The following is a 17,964-nucleotide window of genomic DNA, read 5'->3' as shown; positions in this document are numbered from 1 at the left end:
GGGATTATGCAGGAGGAAGTGTTTTGAGAAGCCTACACCAATGACTTGCTATTTGTGAGGCCATGCTGTGAGGGGATGTCTTGAGGACACAGTATTCCGGAAGAAGTGGTTTCCAAAAGCACAAGAAAGCCTCTTATTTTTTATAATGTGACCCAGATGGCAATACCAAATACTAATAATTATGATGATACATTTTTTAAAAAAGAGGCCAGGCCTGTCAACATCTGGCTTTAGATGACAAATTGGCTCATTATCAGGAAAAAATATTTATTGAAACATAGCAATGATCAATGACTCAACATATGCCTGTTGGAGAAATCAGGCAGTTATTTGTACATGTGGTATTTGGTGCATAGCTTTGCAATAGGGAAAATTTCCAAGACGAGCACCAGGGACAGGAAATTGGACTTTGGGGTCCTGGTCTGATCATCTGGAATATAGGGCTAATTGGAATGCCTCCTTTGGAGGTTGCTTCATTAAGGTTTGGTTGAGAGCTCAGAAAGCTTTGAATCAAAGATTCTTCAGCACTGTGCTTAGCCTTATTATTTTAAGTAGAAACCTCAAAGTGGGCCATTTTACTTGTTTTTCAGGCTTCACTGTTTTTCTGTGACATTAAGCCTTTTCTAGGAATTTACCTAGATTGAGCTCACTGTCCCTTTTCTTCCATCTTCAAAAACATCTTAAATATTATTTAGCATAGAACATATCGAAAGACTCAGGTACCTCCATGGTCACAGATGATAACACCAGAAGACCAGCTAGAGCAGCACTTGCTACAACAAGCAGCCTTGTGGAAAGAACGTAGGCTTTAGTGTCAGATGGCTCTCAAATGGAATCAGGAACCTAAAACATATTAGATGTGTGATCTTAGACATCTTTTAGTATTACTGGGTCTCTGTTTCCTCATCAAGAAGAATGGGAATACAAAAAAAAAAAAAAAAAGAAGAAGAAGAAGAATGGGAATACTACCTGCTTTGTAGTATGGCTTTAAGAATTAGAAATCATATTTGTATAGTTGTTGGAGCATAGCAGATACTTAATAAATAATAAAAATTATTATCATCCCTCTTCAAACACCAATAGTAAGATGCCTGGTGGGGAGAAGCAGAGGTTTGGAAATTCTTTCCATGATGGTGTCCTGAGCTGGGAACATGGATAGTAGAGATCTCTGATTGTAAACCTGATGGGAGCATCAGGAAGTAGGCAGCTTTGAACTCTTCAGTTGCCTTGAACTTGACCAGCATCAACCACATAATAGATACGCCTCGCATGCTCACAGCTGAAAAGAAAGCAGGCAATGGAATGAGTGAGAACCAGATAGATGGGACCAAAATAAATAGCGTTCATTACCTTCAGTTAGGGTACAGATTCCCAGCTCATAAACCGGAACTGAAGTTCAAAGAAATAATTAGAGTAGTGGTTAGGAGCTCAGATTCTGGAGGAAGACTACTGGGCATACTCTAAATATGTTTCTGTTTCCTTATCTGAAAAGTGGGAAATCGTCAGGATAGGCTAGATTATGCTGCAGTAAGAGATGACACCCCAAATCTCAATGATAGACAACAAATGTTTCCTTCTTATACACACTATATGTCCTTCATGAGTTGACTATGTCTCTGCTCCATGCCATCTTTATCTTCAGACCCAGGCTGACCAAGCAGCCACTGTTTGGGCACTGCCAGTCACCATGACACAGTGAAAAGAGAACATGGCAAAGCACGCACTGGCTTTTAAAGTTTCTTTGTAGCAATGTCACATGGCACTTCTGCCTTTATTTCACTGGCCAAAGAAAATGGTATGTGTGGTTACTCCTTAGTCTAACAGGAATTGGGGGGATGGATGTCTGCTATGGGTGGGAGCACTACAGGAAGGTAAACTAAAGTACTTGGTGACTAAATAAATACAATACTAAAAGTCCTTACCTCGTGGGTTGTCCTGACAATGAAATCAGTTAACTTTATACCTAAAGCACTTAGAAAAGGAATGGCACCTATTAAGCATAATATGTGTTTGCTATTATTATTGCTGAACATCATACAGTGGGGTAGTGACAGAGCTGAAATGGATGCTGGGTGTTGAATTGAAAGGAAGAAAAAAATTTGTTGTACTGAGAACCACGGATCCACAACTAAGGACCGGACACATGTAAAAACGAATGTAAAGCAGGTTTTCTTTTTCTTTGCTTTGTTTTTGTTTTTTGGCTTAAACATCAGAAATTTATTTTCTCACAGTTCTGGCAACTGGAAGCCCAAGATTAAGTTGTCAGTAGGGTTGGTTTCTGTTGAGATTTTTCTTCCTGACTGTCCTTTCCTCTGTCTGCACACACCCCTGGCACCCCTTCCTCTCTTTTATGAGGACCCAGTCCTATTGGATTAGGCAAGCAGGTTTCTTTCTTCTTCTTCTTCTTCTTTTTTTTTTAAGATTTTATTTTTAAGTAATCTCTACATGTCACATGGGGCTTGAACTCACAATTCTGAGATCAAGAGTTGCATTTCTTTTTTTTTTTTTAATTTTTATTTATTTATGATAGTCACAGAGAGAGAGAGGGAGGCAGAGACATAGGCAGAGGGAGAAGCAGGCTCCATGCACCGGGAGCCTGACGTGGGATTCGATCCCGGGTCTCCAAGATCACGCCCTGGGCCAAAGGCAGGCGCCAAACCGCTGCGCCACCCAGGGATCCCAAGAGTTGCATTTCTACTGATTGAGCCAGCCAGGTAGCCAGCAGGTCTTTAAAAAAGAGAAAGGGAGCTGAGGGAGAAGGGACAAAAGGAAAGGTGTAGAAGGAGACAGAAAGAAGTGAGAGAAAGAGGGAGATGCAGAGGGGAGAGACCCCAACCCTCAAAAGCCAAAGGTCAGAAAGCTTCAGGGGACAGGGAGAGAAGCAACCACTCTTGGAACACGCATTCGGTGATGACTGCCTCGGTCAAACCCGTTCTTTTCCCCAGGGTAAATGTCATTCTTGTCGGTTTGTTACACCTTTCATAAAAATGCTGATTTCCTTCAGCAGCTAGGACCCCTTCCATAGTCCCTTAATTGTTCTCATCAATCTTGAGTCTACGGTTGGTAGGATGGTCAGAGCACTCACTGAGGAAGGAAATTTCCTCCAGGGTCCAGCCTTCGATGATGAGAGCATTCCTGACTCAGAGATGCTCAGTGCTGGGCTTGAGATCCAGGTGAAAGCTAAGCTCAGGTAGAGGCTGGAACACTCCATTCCCCAGGCTCCCACTTGTGACACACAAGTGTCTGCGAAGTGGCAGAGGGTAGGGATGTCTGGATCTGAGGCAGGACACTGTCCCTGAGTCTGCCAATAATCATAAGAGCTAACTTTCAAATTGTATGCACCATTGCCCAACACGCCAGCAGGTGCTCACATCTAATGACTCATCATGTTCACAACCCTAGGCTGTGTGATCATTGCCTCCATTTTACAGGGGGAGAGACTGAGACACAGGGTAAAGTAACTTGCTCTTGCCCGGGCTCAAGGTTAAGGTAAATAGCTAAGCTCACTTTGAATCCAGGCCATTTGCTCCAGAGTCCATAGTATTGATGTCTATAATCTAACATCTGTCTTTCTAATGCCTGCTTGGGGGCACTACTTCTACTGTGTGTGTGTGTGTGTGTGTCCCTAATAAAGCATATGAGCCCTGATTTGGGACTCTGGACATATAAAATCTAGAACTTAGTTTTATTTTGCCTCCCAATAGTAAAGTCTTTTTACTTATAAAATAACACGTTTATTGTATTTAGAAACTTGCTGTCAATTGTCATGAGTACACTGGCTCCATTCTACCTTTATTTATCTCCAGAAATGTTACCAGCACAAACATGAAGAGCTTCCTTGTAGCCTACCAGGAGCCTGTTTCTGTTGACCTCAGTAAAATGCCCTTTCGGGAGGTGTGTCCCTAGAGCCATAGACATAAAGCATAAAGCATAAAGACATAAAGACATAAAGCATCTTCTCATGTCCTCCAAGGTGTCCGTCTCCACATTGATTGCCTGCTCCTGGCTCCCACCAGCAACTTGCCTCCCCTTGACTATCATTAGCTGTCGTGGGCTAATTTTCTTGCTGAGTCAGACAATCAGTCTTAATTGCCTGTTCCCACCTCCAGCTGTGTCTCTTCCTTGCGGGAGGAAAAACCTCTCTCTCAGGGCTTGGTGCCTGCCCATGATCCCCTTAGATCAGATGCCCAGGGAGGCAGTGCAGGCCACCTAGAGGATTTCCTACAACTTCTGAGCCCTGGGGTTCCCCATTTTCCTGGGCTGTGCTAGAGGAAGATGAGGGTTTTGTTCAAGTGCTAAGCCTCCTCTGCTGCCAGCCCACCATCTTGCCCTCCCCTTTGTCTTCTTCTCATAGCTGACTAGTGCCTATGTCCTCTGTTTGCCCCTCCAGACATGCTTCCATTCTTCCTGCACTGCCACCTGCCCTGGGAAGCTGACCTGTTTGGACCTCATCAGAGGGTGAGAAGCCCGAGCAGGACACCTAGTTGAGGTCAGGATGTTTTATTCCCCTGGCACCCTCCCTGTGGATGCTCCTCAGGTTCTCTCAGATGGAAGATCAGAGTTCTTCTCAAGGGAGCCCTTTTCTCATGACTTTTTTGGAGTTCTGCTAAGCACTCCCTCCCTTGACATTAGGGTGTGTGAGAGACAGGATTATTGGCCCCAGTTCCTTGTACCTCCTGGTATGTATGGAGGTCTATTGTCCCTTGCCCTTGGTTTTGGCCTTGGTTATGACTTGCTTTGGCTGATGAGTGGAACCAATAGTTTTTGCCGTTTCTAAGCCCAGGCCTTCGGAAGCATCATGTGTTTCCTTGTGCCTTTTTTGTGCCTCTGCCATCTCCATAAGAAGAGCTTCCTCTGGGCACTGCTGCCTCTTCAGTCCGGGCCCTAGAATGAACCCATGTGGAACGGACCAGATCTTGATCTGCATAGAGCAAGCAAGCCCAGCTGGACACCAGCATAAAGCAGAGACCGTGCTGAGCCAGAGGAACTGTCGGCACCACCACCCTCAACACACACCCCTGAGAAATACATGCTTAGCTGCCTTGTGATAACGAGTGGTAACACGCCACTGTCACCAGCACCAGGGATACCGTACTATTCTTTATGCTTCCCTAATACCGTACTCTTACACTATAAATACTCCCTTTATTAAACCCTTGGAGAACCATCCTAATTTGAGTGTCATCTGTTTCCTGTAGTGACACTGAATGAATGATACAGGCACAGGGCCCAGTCCTTCCCTGTCACTATATCACATTGCCAGCGAAGCTCAAAATATGACATGAGATACCAGCTGCCCCCTCTTCTTTGTTTCCCACTTGCCACTCAATATTCCACTGAAACCCTGATCTTAAAAGCCAATAATGGCATTTAATTTTATTCTTTTTATATGTTAATTTGTTTTCAATTTTTCGACTTTTTATTTGGAAAAAAATTTCAAACATATACAAGCAGAGATATCAGAATGAACACCCTCGTCCCTGTGGCTCAGCTTTGGCAGTGATCAACATTTTGCCAATCTTATTTTCTCTCCTGGTTTTTTTTTTTTTTTTTTTCCTTCTGAATCTAATGACTTTTTGGTTTCCAGGGGGGAATCCAGAGGTCCCATCTCAGCTCTAGCCTCCTGTGGTCTCTCCCCAGCATTTGTTGCTCACCCCTCTTTCTCTGCCCTTGCTGTCTCTGAGTTGCCTTTTGCACCTGTGACTGCTGTTTCCTGTTTTTGAATGTTAGCACTTCTTCTTTTTAAAAAAGATCTATTTATTTTTAGAGAGAAAGTGAGCACGTGTGAGCATGTGGGAGGAGGGGCAGAGAGAGAGAGAGAGAGAGAGAGAGTCTTAAGCAGACTCCATGAGCTGAGCAGACAGCTTGACTCGGGGCTCCATCCCACCACCCTAAGATCACAACCTGAGATCATGACCTGAGCAGAAACCAAGAGTCAGTCACTTAATGGACTGTGCCACCCAGGTGCCCCCTGAATGTCAGTGTTTCTGAGGCCCTCGTCCTTCACTCATTTTCCCTCTACATCTTCTTCTTGAGATGTCTCATGTACTCCTATGGCATAAACTGTGAGCCTGCTCCATCCCTGGGCTATACTTTCTGTCAGCCCCTGAAGTACCTTCACTTGAATGTCTGTATATACTTGAAACTGAACATGTCCAGCCTAAACCAAACTCAGTGATTTCTCCTTGAATCTTCTCCTTCTTTAGCTCTTAATCCGGGCTTCCCATCTCAGTTCAGAATTTCCCTAGTGACCAGTCACACGACTAGGTATCCTATTACCTCTCTGACCCAGATCTGACTATCCCACTTCTGAATGGTCTTTCTAGTTCTTTTCTTGTTTCTTTTTTGACCTCCTTGGTTCAGACCCTCATCATCGCTCAGTTGGGATATGGTAGTATTCCCTCTGATGAGTCTCTCAGTGTTATTCCTCTCCTCAGCGCTAGTATCATTTCACTAAATCATATACCTAATCAGGCTAACCTGAGCCCAGCTTATAAATCTTCTACGGTTCCATTCTAAATGTATTCTGAACATTTTGTTGTAATATTGAAGCCTCTTTACCACCTTGTCTTCTCATCTCACCTCCTATACTCTGTCCTCCAAATATAGGGCCCTGCTTATTTCCCCTATAACACACCACATGATTTCATGTAGCCTTTGCTCATACTGATCACTGCTTCATGTTTTAAGGTAAAAAAAAAAAATTAGATGTTGGTTCTCAAACACTAGTTTCAAAGTGCCCCTTCCACAGTCCTTTTGAGATTCTTCTTGGCTTCTGAATTTGTAGTTCCTGCCAAAGGAAATAGTCAACATGGTATTTAATTTTTTGAGCAGTCTCATTAGAGTTTCTCTTTTCAAAAGGGGCCCCTTTGCCATGGCAATGAGTATTATCTCCATAGAAATACCGTCAGTGTAAAGTTTCTGACTCTTCCATAGGACTTTGTGTGCCCCAGAGCAGGAATGGTGTGTTACTCATCTTTTTATACATCCCCAGTGCCTGACATATAGAAAATGCTCCGTAACTATTTGTTTGAATTGCATCTAAATGAGCAGTGGGACCAGGAAGTAAGATCTGGAGAGGAAACAAATGTTGTCAGCCAATTGCAGAGAAAACTGCCAAACATAGAATCTATGAGCTGAGAAGCTGGGGTCACCCCATTCCCTGCAGTGAGAGCCTCCAAGCCCATCAGATGTCAGTTGTATTTGCAAAGCTAGGAGTTCAGGTGGAAGGTTGGATTTTTCTTCATTAAACTTGTCATTCCCCAAGGTGCGGCTCTGACAGGAACCCAGTGAGATGTCAAGCTGAGACAGCTGTTGCCAAACCTGGTGGAGGCATTTCAGACAGCCGGGGACACAGCTGTTGCCTCAAACTTCATGTGCAACATCCTTCTCTTCTTTAAGGAGGTCAAAATGCTTAACAATAAATAGTAAGAAAGAGGCAGTCGTGGTATGATGGTAAAGATCATGTGGATTCGAGTCTCAACTCTGGTTCTTATTAGCTGTGTGACTTTGAGTAAATTACGTAACCCCTCTGAGCCTCATTCTCCTCATTCATAATACTGGTTGCTGTGAAGACTGAGTAAGAAATGTTTTATGAATTGTAGATCATTATTTAAATATTAGGTAAAATTAGAATATATTAAAATCATGTTTAGTCTTTGCAATACACACATATTAAGTATAGAATGGTCAAGATGATACATATTTACTCTCTTTTATAATGTCCAGCTCTCTGCTCTGAACTGTGATAGACGTAGGAGTTTATATAAGTCAGTTTCCTGACTTTAAGAAATTTACAGTCTAGCTGCGAGAGGAGACCAAGTTATTCCCTACTCCTCCTGTTTCTATAGAGAAGAAGAAATTTCTACTCCACAACCAAGGTAGACCAAGGTAGACCATCCTAAGAGAGGAGGAGTGATGTACATGATTGGTGAGTTGGGCAAAGAGACTGAGCATGGTGTCTCAGCACGTTCTTTCTTCTGTCTTCCTGAATTAGTAGGTCATTGGGAGTGCATGCTTTCTCTATTCTTTGTCACAAAGTAAGCCTTTGGATGGCACTGGGTGGGGGATAGCTATGGTTGTCCAGCTCATTCTGTGACTAGATGGGTTAAGGTTAAGTTCTGGGGGAGGGTATTAGGAGGTGCATTGTATCTTGGCATTTAACACTGTTTCCTGTCCTTGATGCCATCCTAAGGTATTATTCCTTCCTTAAAACCTTCAACATCTAAATCTCCTCCCATTTTTTTGGAAGTACCTGCAACTTACCCACAGGGCTTGAACATAACTCGGGATCAAACTACTTCTCCGACTTTAGATTATTTCAATTAGACCAGTGCCTTAGGAATTCCGCGAGTCTCTCTAGGAGGGCTTGCCCCTCCAAGTCTTCAGAAACAGATCAGAATGCACCCCACATCTGATTCACTTGTACGTGTCCCATCAATGTGAGATGTTAATGTGCTTCTTTATCTTTGGCTTTAAGCTCTGGGAGGCATGGTTTCCTCTTTGTTTATCTTATTTGGGATTTGATGAAATTCTTGGATCTGCGACCTAGTGTTCTTCACCAAAAATTTGGGAAATTCTTAGCCATTATTTTCTGATATTTTTTCTGCTTGTTATCAGTCAAGGTTCCACCAGAGAAACAGACCAGTAGGGTATATGGTAGGATATGTGTCCAGTAGGCTATGTATGTATATGTGTGTGTGAAGGGACTTATGCAAGGAATTGGTTTACATGATTGTGAGGACTGGCTAGGCAAGTCTGAAATCTGCAGGATAGGCTGTCAGGAAGGGCAGGCTGGAATGTCTGGGGCAGAAACTGATGTAGTCCACAGATGGAATGTCCTTTTTCCTTGGAGAAATCTCAGGTCTTCTTCAGAAACTTTCTTTTTAAGAAACTTAAAAAGTTTCTTTTAATTAAAAAAACTTTAAAGGTAATCTCTACAGGGGGAGATTACCTATAAAAAGGTAACCTTTTTGGGGAAGATTGCTGGGGAAGCCCCAACATGGGGCTTCAACTCATTATCCCAAGATCAAGGGTCATATGATTTACTGACTGAGCCAGCCAGGCATCCCTCAGCCCTGTTCTTAAGGCCTTTCAACAGATTGGATAAAACTCATCCAGATTATGTAGGATAATCTCCTTTATATAAAGTCAACTGATTATATATATTAATTACACTTAAAAAACACCTTTGCAGCAACACTGGATTAAAGTGTGGTTGAATAATGGTATAATTTCAAATAGTGCAACATTATTTATATCAAATCTACCTTATTTAAAACTTTAAAAGTCATCATACATGTAAAATACCACAGGCAAATACATGCGCAGTTTAGAGTGACAATGAAATGAATACTCGTGTACTCATTCTCCAGTTAAAGAAATAGAATATTAAAAGAAAAAGGCAGAAGGAGAGGGAGAAGCAGACTCCCTGCAGAGCAGGGAGCCCCATGTGGAGCTCCATTGCACCCTGGGATTATGACCTGAGCCAAAGGCAAACACTTAACTGACTGAGCCACCCAGGCACCTCACTTCTGAATTTATAAGGTCTTTTATGAAGAGGTATTCACCTCTACTTGGGTAATAGAAGTGGAACAACTGCTTGGAAAAATAAACTAAGGCCGTATCATGGAGACCTGAGAAGTTTGTGTTTAAATCAGTAAATGCAAGGAGCTGTTGACATATTTTTAAGTTTACTTATTTCTTTTTAGTAATGTCTACACCCAATGTGGGGCTTGAACTCATGACCCAAAGACCAAGAATCCCATGCTCCTCTGACTGAGCCAGGCAGGCACGCCCAATTTGTGAGCAGAAGAAAAGAAAGAGAAGAAAGTTGGAACTATAAGGTTTGGGTTTGAGTATGGAGAGGAGTAGAGTCCAGGATTAGTCTGTAAAAATCTTCCCTTGAGTTCCAGCCTCAGGATCAGAAGAGTAACACTCTGGATTACTGTTACCTGTGTTTGTAGTTCATGAAGAACCCAAGAGATGACCTGTGGTAACAACAGAAATGAACCTAAGGAGCTTCTTAGCCCCCACCAGAGACCCATAATGTTCTGTGTCACAGAAAGCAAGGGAAGAGAGAATTTCATTAAGGAACTGACCAACAAGGTTAAGTGGTGCTTTCATTTTTGCCTCTATCCAATTTATTCTCCAAACAACAGCCAGAGCAATCTTTTAAAGGCACAAACCTGGTTATGTTGCAGCGTCAGTGGTTTCCCTAGGATCTTTCTAAGTAGAGCTGGTGAGGAAGAGCCCTCAGTTTCTTTCCATTTGTAAGCCTAGAGCTCCCTGGAGTTGTATTTCTCCTTCTGCTTTGAGAAGCCAACTCGAGGAAGAGATGCTGACAAAGCAGACAGCAGCAGAGATGAAAAAGAGAGAGAGAGAGAGAGAGAGAGAGAGAGGACTAATAGTATTCAAGTTTCTAAATTCAGCCTCACTTTGAGGCCCAGGATACCACAGTTCTTTTTGAGTTTGCTCACGATGGTTTTATCCATGCCAGTTTGAGTTAGAGTTCTGTCTCTTGGAGCCCACAGAATCACTCCTGACTTATATACTCCTCTTCAGCAATGCATTCCCTAGAACATTTCACTGGGGCTCAACTTAGATCTTTAGCAGCACATTTGAATTGTTCCAGTGAGGCTTATGAGGATTTATGGGATCTAAAATCTCTAGTTTCCCCTTATACAAAAAAGGATGCTACATAGCTAAAGGGTGAAGTGGTGGCAGGTGACTCAAGGAGTCACTGCATTTATATCTTGAGATACAACGGGTCGTTGTGGTAGTCACGAGGGCTGCCTACCATCATTCCAGTTCCCCTTTCAGCCAATTGAATCCATTGAAGGTAGCTATGTGATGTATTTTTTAAAGATTTTATTTTTTAGTAATCTCTACACTCAACATGGTGCTTGTGATCTTGAGATCCAGAGTGCCATGCTCTACTGACTGAGCCAGTCAGGTGCCGCTCTATGTGATTTGTTTTCATGAATGGAATACAAGTGGAAGTGACATGTGCCACTTCTGGACAGAATCTTCAAGAGGTTATGTGTGATTTGCATGTTCTCTTTTTGCTACTCTGGAGATGGTGGAAGCTCATGTTGAGATGAAGTCTGTTATCTAAGTGCTTATGATGGGCTGAGACCCTTTGCCAGCCCATTTTGGTCACGTGGATGAGAAACAAATATTTGTTAAGTTACTGAAATTTTGGGGTTGTTTGTTAACCACCGTAGAACCTGTCCTATCCCGATTGATACAACTGTTCAAAAAATTGAATATTATAAATTCTGGAAAACTTTGAATTTGTACTTGAGAATCTGTAATGAACATAATTATGGAGACAATGGAACTAAAGATTTCAACTGATGTTTAGGAGAATCATTTCCTCCAATTAACTACCTCATATTCTGTTACTTTTTTGGTAGGCCCTGCTAATTGCTCCTCTCAAATTCACCTTAAAGCCCTAGATTAAGATTTTATTTTGCTGTACTTTTTTCAGAGTCTACTATTGTTGGTGACCTCTACCTTTAAGAAACACTTTTCATTGTTAACTCCTCAGGTACAGTTCAATTTGGCACTCAAGACAGAAGCCACTTGATTTTTTTTAAAGATTTTATTTATTCATCTGAGAGAGACAGAGATAGCAAGAAAGACACAGATAGTGAGAGCACTAGCAGGAAAGAGGGGAAGAAGCAGGCTTCTCACCATATAGGGAGCCAGACATGGGGCTCCATCTCAAGACTCTGGGATCATGACCCAAGCCAAAGGCAGATACTCAACTGACTGAACCACCCAGGCTCCCCTGACTTGATTTTTTTTTTTTCTGACTTGATTTTTATAAAGGGAATCTTCTAGCTCTCAAGATTCCTTTTTTATTTATGGTGCATTTATAGTGCTTTGCTATATTTTCCTTCAGTTTATGTGTTAGGCTCATTCTTAAGGAACCGCTTCTTTGGATTTCTTTCTTTTTTTTTTAAGATTTTATTTTTAAGTAATATCTATACCCAGCATGGGGCTTAAACTCATAACCCTGAGATCAGAAGTCATAGGCTCTACCAACTGAGCCAGCCAGGTGCCCCATTGTTTGGGTTTCTTTTCTTTCTTTCTTTCTTTTTTTTAGATTTTATTCATTAGAGACACACACAGAGAGGCAGAGACACAGGCAGAGGGAGAAGCAGGCTCCATGTAGGGAGCCTGATGTGGGACTTGATCCTGGGACTCTAGGATCACGCCCTGAACCAAAAGCAGGCGCTAAACTGCTGAGCCACCTGGGCTGCCCCATTGTTTGGGTTTCTATGACAGAATTTTATACCTAGAGCAAAGGTGCTTTAGGCATGTCTACTACATTATTCATCAAAGGTAAGATATACAGTGATTCCCAATGAATTTGAGGTGAGCTTTACTTACCTAGCTTAAAGGGCAGAGGTTTGCAATCATATCCTCCCCTACAGAGCATTTATAGCTCTTACATCATATGTGTGTATGTATAAAAATCATTGTGTAAGATCACTTTATGATAATTAAAATTTATTTTTAAAGATTTTATTTATTCATGAGAGACACACACAGAGAGAGGCAGAGACACAGGCAGAGGGAGAAGCAGGCTCCATGCAGGAGCCTGATGTGGGACTTGATCCTGGGACTCCAGGATCACACCCTGGACTGACAGGCAGACACTAAACCGCCACCCAGGGATCCCGATAATTAAAATTTCTCTATTTCTTGCAATTGTACTAATTCAAGTTGGAATTATTCAATATTCCCAAATTTGGTATATAGGTTTTGCTATTCATTTGATTTCTTGTTGCTTATTATAGGAGAGGAAATGTACATTTAAACAATGTCTTGATGCCAAGATGTTGGGAGCACCTAGATCCACCTGAATACTTTCTTGATTCTTGTGAGCAGGTGTTAACAATATGTCACAAGATGCCAAGATCCCACAAGAAAGTGAAAAAAAGTCAGATGAGACTCTCAAAAAGTAGTAGCTCAGGGAGATCCCTGGGTGGCTCAGTAGTTTAGTGCCTGCCTTCAGCCCAGAGCATAATCCTGGAGTCCTGGGATAGAGTCCCACATCGGGCTCCCTGCATAGAGCCTGTTTCTTCCTCTGCCTGTGTCTCTGCCCACCCCCTCTGTCTCTCATGAATAAATAAATAAAATCTTAAAAAAAAAAAAAAGTAGTAGCTCCAGCTTGAAAGTGAAGTTCAAATTTATAGATGGTTTAGTGTATGTGTGTGCACATGCTTGCATGCATCTTAAATTTGGAGATGAGTTACATTATCAGCCACATGATATCAGGGGCTGTCACAAAGCTAATAAAATTCTTATGGTTCTGTGAGCCAAACTGTCTTTGGTCTCTTTAGTCATCCAAGGAACCCAGGGAGGCCACAGCTAGGAAGGGGAAAGGAAATCCCAGAAGTGGTAGCATTGATCTTTGTCTAGAATTATCTTGTGCAGAAATCGGGCAAGAATAATACAATTGTAGCTTTTCTTGACCTTCCATTGGTCTTCCAAATCATAAACTCAGTATAGATACTACATTATTGATAATTCTACAAAAAATGCATTTTAATACCCCTCAAAAATTCAGGATTGGTAGAAATTGTCCTCTATCCTAATGACCTGAAGCTGTAGACAAAAATGGATGCTTGCCTTCCCAGAACAGGAGATAAGTGTCCTCCTGTGTGCTGATGATATGGTTTTAATGTCATGGTCTAAGAGTGGCCTCAGTAATTGGTTCTGAGTAATTAACCATTGTCAGTGCTGTTGATGCAAAGGATTCCAAAGCTAATGTCATTATCATTAGCAGATATTTCCCAAAATTCAATTAATTTAAATAAATAACAAAACCAAACAAAAACAACAATCACAATAAAACAACCCAAATCCAAGAACATGTTTAGCCATTTCATTTGCTTGGGGCTAATTCATCCTGCCAAATCTACTCGGAAGCCATGTGATTTACTGATATATTATTGAGAGTTTGTAATAACCATTGGGGTGACTGTTAACATCTGCTTTGGATATTTTCTAATTCAAAATAAACTTAACCATGCTTTGTGGAACATAGCTTTGTGTAGAGGAATCCAGGCTGCTTCCTGAAGAAAAAAACAATTTTGTCAGTATGTTCATCTCTGTGGAGAAGGGGTAGCTTTTGATTTGGGTGGAGATCCACTAGCTTCCTCCATTTTTCAAAGAAGACATTATTACGTGCAATTATGTTCTCTCACAGTGGTATGCTAGAGATGGTTCTCTCTGGCCTAAGAGACTGTGCATATCTCTTCTTACATCTGTGGTCAGTGATGTCAAGTTGGCTAGTTTGAAATTGGTCATAGCAGGAATATATACCCCAGTGATTCCCAATGAGGGTCATTTTGCCCCTTAGAGGACATTTTGCAATCTCTAGAGACGTAATCTGTTGTCACAACTGGGGGTTTGCTACTGACATCTAGTGGGTAGAAGCCAGGGATGCTGCTCAATATCCTACCATGCAAAAGACAGCTCCCCCCAACACAGAATTATCTAGTCCAAAATGTCAATAGTGGTGACGTTGAGAAACTCTGGTTTATACCATAGAAACTGGCAAACATAACAAGTCCGTTTTTTAAAAAAAAATTATTTTTAAGCCATAGTTTAGCAATCACTAATCCCAAAAATGAATTCTTACGTTTTCATCATTGTACAATCTCTAATTCCTATCAGAAGCCCATGGGGAGAAGTCATGTTCATAGAAATCTAAAAACAGTTTTGTCCCCTGGATAACTTATAGAGACTATGGTTGGCTCTTTTTTTTTTTTTTTTTTTTTTTTTTTTGTAAATAAAGGGTAGATAGTAAATATTTTAGGCTTTGCAGACTATGTGGTCTCTTTTGCAACTAGTTATGTCTGTCATTATAGACAGACAAAACATAATGAACATGGCTCTGCCCCAATAAAACTTTATTTACAAAGCAAGCCACATAGTTTGCTGACCTTTGACTTAGATAGTAGCTTAGCCCCATCTCAGAACCGCCTTCACTAAGATTTTCTTTTGATGCCAAACATTCAGCTTTTACAAAGATATAAGAAATTATCAAATTATGTTTGCTGAAACATTGGTACAAAAAAGTCAGTGAGAACGTTTTCCACTGGGTCATTATATGCTTCATTCTTAAGGTCCTAGAGTAAAGAATTCTTTAAATGCTTGGCTTCCCACTGAGGAACTAATTATGTTTACTTTTTTTTTTTTTTTTTCAAATTTTACTTTTATACTAGAAAATCAAAGCTATATTTGATATTCACCTATAGTATTTCCTAACTTGACTAATGCGAATTAGCTGTGGGTGTTTAAAAAAATATAAGCTCCTGAGCTCCACTCCAGATCTCCTGAATCTGTTTTCCTGGTGGAGGGGTGGAGGTGGGGGGCAGATCAGTTCTTCTCAAGCTTTATGTACATAAAAGTCACTGGAGAATCTTGTCAAATGGCAGATTCTGATTCAATAGGTCAGGGATTCTGAATTTCTGAAAAGCTCCCAGGTGATGTTGATGTTGCTGGTCTTGGAACCACAATTTGAGTAGCAAAGTCCTATCAAAATATCAATATTTTGGTGACAAATTCTCATATTCTTATCACTAAACTGCATCTCAGTTGTATTTTGATTTAACTATTATGTCTAGGTTCTGTTTTGTTTTGGTTTGGTTTCTGCTTTAGTTTATAATTTAAAATTTCATTATGTATGCTTTAAGTCTAATAAATCCTTTGGATGGGGTGAGATGGGCAACAGAAATAAATCTAAGGTGGATAACTTTTTTTTTTTTTTACAATTGTGAAATATAAGTTTAGTCTGATACCAATTAGTTGTATTTCTCGTAATCCATACATAGCAAATAACCAGGTTAATTTTTATGCTACCTCTTCAAGATTGGTTGCTTTAGAATCTGGGATCATTAAATTCAAGGTTATTGAACGTGTTTATGTCTGTTTTACCTTACATCTGTTTAAGCTTTAAAAAGTTCCCTCTTCAGCTTTTGCTGATGCTCTGGGCCAATATAAAAAGGTCCCCAAGATGCTGATCACTTAGCTTTATACTCTCTGATCTTATCCATGGGGAGTTTCCATACAATCAAGTTCCTTGGGCCGCCCGGGCGGCTCAGCGGTTGAGCATCTGCCTTCGGCCCAGGTCGTGACCCCGGGGTCCCGGGATCGAGTCCCAGGTCGGGCTCCCTGCACGGAGCCTGCTTCAGCCCCGGCCTGTGTCTCTGCGTCTCTCTCTGTGTCTCATGAAAAAATAAAATCTCCAAAAAAAAGGGGGGCGAGGCTGAAGTTCCTTATTAAACCCCAGTGCTGTACCACCAATGGTCTGCAAATAGACTGAGCGGGTCAACCCAACAGAATGAGAAAACCTGAACAACCCCGGAGGCGTCAAAGTGATTCTTGGCTATTGGCGCAGAACCTCTATGGTGCGGCTGGACCACGTGCCAGAGCGGCCCCCGGCTCACTTCCGGCCTCCTCCTCCCCGCCCGGAGCGGCCCCCGGCTCACTTCCGGCCTCCTCCTCCCCGCCCGGAGCGGCCCCCGGCTCACTTCCGGCCTCCTCCTCCCCACCTGCCCGCCCCCCTCGCAGTGCATTATGGGGCACACTGGGGCTCGAGGCGCCCCAGGCCTCCGGGAGGCTGCGACCCCTCGGACCAAGGTGCGCTTTTAAAACATGCGCTCCTTCAATTTACAGTCGGGAATTAATAGTTTTTTAAAAAAATATTTTATTTATTTATTTATTCATGAGAGACACAGAGAGAGAGGCAGAGGGAGAAGCAGGCTCCATGCGGGGAGCCCGACGTGGGACTCCATCCCGGGTGTCCAGGGTCACGCCCTGGGCCGAAGGCAGGTGCTAAACCCCTGAGCCACCCGGGCCGCCCATTAATAGGAATTTTTACCCATCATTTTGTGTGCTAAGATTTGTGAGTAAAAGTTACGCCAGTTCATGGGGAGAAGATAATAGTATTACTCTTACTTCTTACAGTGGAACATCTGGATTGTTTTCTTTTTTCTTTTTTTTAATATTTTATTTACATATTTGATGGAGAGAGAGAACACAAGTGGGGGAGCAGGAGAAGGGAGCTGAGCAGGGAGCCCTGGAGGGACTCAGTCCCAGGAGCCTGGGATCCCAACCTGAGCCAAGGGTGGGCTCTTTTTTTTTTTTTAAATAGAGAACTTTTTTTTGTTTTTAAAGAATTTATTTATTTATTCATGAGAGACACACAGAGAGAGGCAGGCAGAGACACAGGCAGAGAGAGAAGCAGGCTCCATGCAGGGAGCCCCATGTGGGACTCGATCCCAGTACCCCAGGATCACGCCCTGGGCCAAAGGCAGATGCTCAACCGCTGAGCCACCCGGGCGTCCCCAAGGGTGGGCTCTTAACCAGCTGAGCCACCAGGCGCTGGGAGCTTCAGGGTTACCATGTCCAGCATCAGGGGGCCTTTTCAGTCTCGCTGTGTGTTTCCCATTGAAGCCGTTGCACGGGGCAGGAGGTGGCAGAGGGGCCAGCGGACTGTGTTAAGTGATAGAGGGGGGACCTTGTGGCCCGGCCTGACTGTCAGCTGTAGACTGAACAACTCCTTTGGCCTTTGGCCGTGTTTGCAGCGTCTCCTGGAGTCCTGAGCACAAGTGGCCAGAGCAGTGGTGCCCCAAGGGCTCGTGGGATGAGGCCTGTTCGGAGTGCTCAGGCCCTGACCCCATGTCCAGGTGGCGGAGGGCAGCCCTCTCTGCCCCTGGAGTCCGGCTCAGGAAGTATGTTAAATTTCTTTTGTCACTAGGTGGCAGAGTATAATTAAGATGTCAGAATTTTCCCCGTAATATTGGAAGGTGTTTCTAGCTCCTTCCTCATGGCCTCTTTCATTACTTTGCAATATTTGCTAATGCCACTTAGAGTTGAGGCAATGAAATAAAAATTCCTTCTGCAAACACTTCCTATATTATCTAGGATTTTGCTTTTTTA

At 42.5% G+C, this 17,964-nt stretch overlaps 1 long non-coding RNA gene across 10 annotated transcripts in view; it reads left to right on the top strand.

Moving 5' to 3' along the window:
- LOC111098116 overlaps window positions 1-17,964 on the top strand; it is a 181,251-nt gene that overhangs the window by 29,326 nt on the left and 133,961 nt on the right. For 7 of the 10 annotated variants that reach the window (XR_005367083.1, XR_005367078.1, XR_005367082.1 and 4 more), the window contains exons 4-5: window positions 4,391-4,458; window positions 7,268-7,404. This is a non-coding gene — a long non-coding RNA (uncharacterized LOC111098116). Of the gene's footprint in view, window positions 1-4,390; window positions 4,490-7,267; window positions 7,405-17,964 lie in introns of all 10 variants that reach the window. The other 3 variants (XR_005367080.1, XR_005367085.1, XR_005367081.1) reach the window with 3 other exon arrangements.

Source organism: Canis lupus, chromosome 11 (assembly GCF_011100685.1).
Source record: "Canis lupus familiaris isolate Mischka breed German Shepherd chromosome 11, alternate assembly UU_Cfam_GSD_1.0, whole genome shotgun sequence".
In the NCBI taxonomy this organism is placed as follows: domain Eukaryota; kingdom Metazoa; phylum Chordata; class Mammalia; order Carnivora; family Canidae; genus Canis; species Canis lupus.
The sequence above is the reverse complement of the archived record's forward strand: the minus strand, read 5'-3'. Positions and strand labels throughout refer to the sequence as shown.